Source organism: Vanacampus margaritifer, chromosome 2 (assembly GCF_051991255.1).
Source record: "Vanacampus margaritifer isolate UIUO_Vmar chromosome 2, RoL_Vmar_1.0, whole genome shotgun sequence".
Lineage (NCBI taxonomy): Eukaryota > Metazoa > Chordata > Actinopteri > Syngnathiformes > Syngnathidae > Vanacampus > Vanacampus margaritifer.
The window spans coordinates 5150671-5156670 of NC_135433.1; the positions used below are offsets into that span (position 1 = coordinate 5150671).

At 38.5% G+C, this 6000-nt stretch overlaps 1 protein-coding gene across 2 annotated transcripts in view; it reads left to right on the forward strand.

Moving 5' to 3' along the window:
- Positions 1 to 6000, forward strand: part of gpc1b (glypican 1b) — a 158381-nt gene that overhangs the window by 106569 nt on the left and 45812 nt on the right. The gene's annotated exons all lie outside the window — the stretch shown is intronic.

The window sequence follows — 6000 nt, forward strand, 5'->3', positions numbered from 1 at the left end:
GGAGAAAATTCAAAACAAGCAAGGGGATAACATGCTCAGTTGAGATGCTCCATGTCTTAATAATTAATCCATTATGATGTCAATAATGATGCATTGGTTGATGTGATTCAAAGTTGTTTTGTCCATCAACATTTAAATTCCCCTTCTGAATTTTTTATTCATAATTTGCACTTTTTCTATAAGCTCAGTTTGTTCCCATATAAAGTTTCCAGCTTCCAAGCTATTGCAAAAAAAAAAAAAAGAGGCATGAGATGAAATGCTGAGTGGCATGACTTTGTTATGGGTTGAAATAACTTGAATCTTAAATGATCAAACCTGTGCGGACTGCAGACAGCACTGGCAGTTGAAGGCAGGTCTGCACTCGCACCCATTTATGCCGAGTTTCCCAACTGTGCCTAAAGAGGAGAGGAACTCGAACCAAATGCCGGTCTGACAGCTGGAGAGCATCACAAGCAACGGCGTCATGACTGTGCTGCATGTCATTTCTCTCACACACTGCATCACTTCGCAATGGATGTTGTGGAGCATTAAAGTAAATAAATGGATTTCCCACAATACCGCAAAGAATAGAATAATAATTACAGTAAAGTTCAAAGAATCAGTGCCTCTCTTAAATGCTTCAACAACTACAAAATGACTTAATGACCTTCATGGATGTAAGATTTATGACAGTGCCGTTGAGCTACTAATGACTGTTTTCACAAAATCGTATTCTTCGCAATGCCGTTTGTGAGTTATGTTGTGTTTTTTCAGTTTGTTTTCCTGCCTGGCGTCGTTATTATGTGTTTACACAAGGAAGCATAGGCACTTACTGGACAAATAATGGTTGTAGACAAAAAGTAAATCCACTTAAAGGGTTGTATAAATTGTTGCCTTTTCGACCTTTATGTTCTCATTCAAACGCTTGAAAATACAAAACTTGCAACTCTATGAAGTTATTGTGGCACATTCTGAGGATTGTTTACTGTTTATTTAATAAATAATACAAATCATATTTAGAAGTGTTTTTCAAACTTTCTGTTTTGTTTTTTCACGTTTGGCTTGGCATGACGTGGAAGCAAAATACAGTGGAGCCCCGTGTACTTGTAATTTGCGACTTCGGATTCACCTATTGACTTTTTTTCAAAGCATTTATAATGGATGTCAATTATGCGTTTGTTTTTGCCATTTGTGGGCCGGCCCGGTTCCTACCCCCCGCAAATAGCGCGAGTCCACTGTATACAGTAAAGAGTTGATTTCATATATTTGTACATTGACATGAACACGTTTTAAATTGAATACCGATGAAATTCGCTTCAATTCATGAGAATTAAAGTACTGAAAATGTCACGGTTCTGGCAGAGATTGTGGACCCAAATGGAAGGGGAAGCACGGCAGCAGTGACCTGACTGGACTGGACTGGACTTGACTCAACGGGACAGGACTTGAAGTGGCTTGACTTGGCTGAGCGTGGACAACTTGGCTGTAGATGACTTGACTGTGGCGACGGCTAACAAGACTAGGCTAGGCTACGGCACGTAATAGCAACAATGCACCCACGCAGAGTGAACAAAAACAGCTGACTACGGCGCCGTCCAGGCGGAAGCAAAGCCGGCTTCGTTCCTCAAACAAATCTCGTACACACAGAAGCCTCAAATAAAAAACAAATATCAAAATTTATAGAAACATGGTCTACGTATATAGAATTTTTTTTAACCTAATTCTGGTTACTTAATTCTGTCTGTTAGCGAGAGCCACTACATCGTGATAACTTACATTGATGTTTCTGCATTTGGCAATTTATTATTATATTATATTATTAGTATGGGATTTTTTTTAATGGGCTTTAGGTGAACTGATGAATACACACACACTCGCACGCATGCACGCACACACACACGCACACACATACTCACCCACATACAAAAAAAAAAAATATATATATATATATATATATGTGTGTATATGTATATATATATAAAAAAAAAAACATTTATTAATTTTTTTTAATTTATTTGTTTTTTTTTTAAAAAAGGAGAGCAATGATGATGTCAAATCGAATGAACATTACTGAGCTCTCCTGGGAAAAAAAAAAAAAGAAGCATTTCAAGACTTGCGTGTGTCCAAAAGAAGACGCTGAAGATGTTTAACAGCATGTAATGTATATGCCAAGTCTGGGGTGGCGCTGTAGCGCACCCACAGTGAGGTAACGGAAAGCGTAGAAGAAGAATTTCTAACTTTATTGTAATCGACAGAACAAACATGGCTTTGCATGTATCAAAACGACATGAAAAAGACGAACATAAGCAAGCTAAGGAGGCTAAGGCTGCGCAAAAAACGACTACGACACGGCTATCCGCCATTGTTGTTGACAGACTGACGGTTCGCGCGCAGTCACTTGAGAATCTGCGACAATGCGTCGCCATCAAGCTGCGACCGTTACGTCATCACTGGAGGAGTATCCTGCATCTCGTGTCTAGACGGACGCGTACGGGGCGCGTTTTGAAATCTTTCCACTCCGGAGCCCAGGTTTCAAAAGTGATCGGTTTCAAGTTTTGAAAAAACGCGCCATCGTGTGGACAAACGGCAAAAAACTTGTGAGGATACATTGAAATTGGCTTTCGTGTGGACGGGGCCTAAATACACTGATCACACAGACAAAGACAATGTCAGTAAGGTGGGGGCTTTAGGACCCAGATGCGGGAAGGCAGGGCAAGGAGGCAGAGGTGCAGTCCAAAAAGACGTTTTAATATCTAATGAAAAAAAAATTAACTTCAAAATACAAAATAAACTGAACTAACAAAACATGAAGCTAAACATGACAAAACAACTAAGGCGAGACTAACAACATGACATGGATCCTGATCAGGCGAAGAGGTCAGCGTGACGTGGCGAAAGACTTACGACAGTTGCAACAGCAAAAATGAACCGACACAGACAGGGGGGAGACAACCGACTAAATACACCAACACTAATGACGTGACAAGACACACCTGGCTGAGGGCACTGATTGGATGACACATGAGGGTAATGGGGAAAGGTGGACACAATCAGGGTTGACACAGACACCACACGAGGAAGGGCAAGTGACCAGAAACGAGAGGAGTCAGACTTTTCACAATAAAACAGGAAATGACAAGACAAGGGGAAAACAGACTGAAAATAAACATGACAGACAACACCCAAAATCAAACAAAACCCAACCCCACAGAACCCAAACATAACAGTAAATTGATTGAAAATGTTGTTAATAAGATATAAGCAATGTTTTGGGAATTTTTGTTCAGTTCCTGACACTTTTGGAAAATCAAACACGACGCCCAACCAGCTCAAACTGACCTGAGGACGTTTATTGCTTTTCCTAAGAAATGAAAACATATTGCTGTATAAAACATAAGCGAATATTATTATCTATGATCTAAGGTCGGTGTACCTCATAAAGCGAGGATGTGTTCCGTTGCCATCTTTGCATCATCAAAACACTTTTGGAACAGTGTTTAAAACTCTTTGACTGCCAGACGTTTTCAGAAAAGGGATGCCGTGGGTGCCAGCCGATTTTAAGCATTTTGACTGATCTTTCAAGGTCCTTAGAAAATTATGTGTTTGGACTATGGAAACACACATACTACCAAAAAAAGATTGGACTCTCATCTTTCATCAGAAAAAAAAAGTTTGTTTCTACCTTATTCCGTTTTTCAGTAATCAACAATAGAAAATGGTTAGTTTCACCTCTGTTTTGAAAAAAAACGTCTTTTAACGTCTTTGGCACTCCTCCATAGGATTTTACTAAACGTTATTTAACGTTTTTGGCAGTCAAAGAGTTAAAGGTGGATTTTTTTTTAGTGTGTGTGTGTGTGTGGGGGGGGTGGAATCCCCTGTTAAAATTTGCTTCCCACTCGTCGGCTGTTAACATCATACTTGCACGTGCAGGAAATGATTCAAAGCTTTAGGGAACGAGTGGGATGACCGCGGCTGACTTGTAAAATTGAATTTGGTGGCAAATAATGGGAATATTTCATGACAGTAAAAATATCTTGACAAATACATCAAATAAAAAGCTCAAGCAGGATAGTCTGTAAGTAATCTCGGACCGGAGGACTGACAGGCTAATTCTCCATCCAAGTAGAAGGCCATGAATATCAAATAAGAGACTTATTGACTTTGACGGCACACTAGAAACCGGAGGAAAAAGAAAGAGCAGAAATGAATTCAATGGAAGTGGGAGACAAATGAAGGCTTGAGCTACCAGCCATTTCATATCACTTTAACATCTGACGGCCTTGATTGTTTTTTTTTTTTTTGGGGGGGGGGGGGGGGGCGGGGGGGATCTTACGACGTGTCTACTTGATAAATGCTGAGTGCCTTTGCTTTCTTCTATGGTAATGAAAGGAAAAGTTGAGGCATATGACGAAAGCTCAAGGTTGCACCATCCTAACAAATTTACCAACCATTTCAAGCAATTTCATGCTGGATCCAGTTAGGCGTTAGAATGTGTTAACGCTGCATAATGAGGAGTTTACATTTTTCTGAAAAGTAACTTTTTGTCATATTTTTAATAAGACCATCTGGTGCTGCTCGATTATGAAGAAAATATTAATCAAAATGAATTTGGTAAGAATTGAAATCCCGATTAGTAGAAAACAAGAAAATGTTTATACATGTAAAAAAAAATATGAAGACAATTATTTTTTTTAAACGCTATAATTATGCAAACAAGATTTATTAAATTGGTAATTTTAAAAAGAAAAAGTCCAAATATATCAATTCTAACAACTCTAATTTAGTATTAATAATATTTTATTTTTGTTTACCATTATACCAATTGTGGATTGCAATAATTGGAATTGGAACTGAATTTCAATTAATTGCACAGCCCTAAAACCACCTGTAGTGATAGACCGATATGTTTTTTCAAGACCGATTACCGATTAGTATTAGTCAAGGAGATCGATAACCGATATTTCAAGCCGATATTCATTTGCAGTAGAAGAAAAAATATTAGTGTCTAACTTTTTTTTTTTTAAACATATAAAGAATTGACAACTTTAAACAAATATATATTATAATAACAAAAAGTGAATAGCTCCCTAAAGTTTTCTAGTATAAATAAAGTTTTCTAAAATTTCAACAACATTTCTTAATTTTATTTCTTTCTTTTATTTTATTTTTCAAATAAAAAGTCTAGGGAATTTTTAGTGTCAGCATCAATTTGATAAAGTAGAAATTTAAATAAATCCATAAATGAAAAGTTCCTGTACCTCACTGAGTGACAAACGCTTGTGAATGTAGTTAATTTGGGGGGTTTTCGACAGGGCTTGTAAAATGTTTCAAAAGATCTTTGCAGACAGCGAAAAATTGTCTGAATATGTCCGAAATGTCTTTGCGACGAGTAAAAACTATGTGTGAGCATCTTACAAATCCTGATGAAAAACCTAAATGCTTTTTGACAATATCGGCCCGACCCTAACAATCGGTATGACTTGACAGTAGCAAAATGACCCATAAAAAGGAAAAACAAATCCGACTTGGAATTTGTCTTTTCCCACAAAGATCCAACATTGTGTGCAGCTTCTTTCTGCTTATCGCCCTCCATCTGTGCAAAGGCAGTAAAAATAAAACAAACAGAGCAGACGAAAGCAAACATGACTGTCCTGGGCACACTGAATGCACAGATGACGATGCCGGCGCCATTACGCACGGTGTCACCCTCCATCAATAACAGCCCTCACTCCAAATGGACCCCGCCCGGCCATTTGCTTGCCTTTAGATTCTATTAAAAATGTCCCTGGTATTAAGGCAGTTGACACATCACATACTGCATCCCTGCGTCATTTACCAACAGACTTTTCTATAGAATTCATCCTCATGTTGGTGCATGCGCCATTTAACTTTCTTCATTTATATTCATTTACTCCAGCGTTGTTCGCCACCCAGCGTTTTCTTCTCTTCTACATCTAACGTGACGTCCCGCTGTTTGCTGTGTCGTGTCACCCGCTGCACTCATCACGCTCTGGCTTGCTA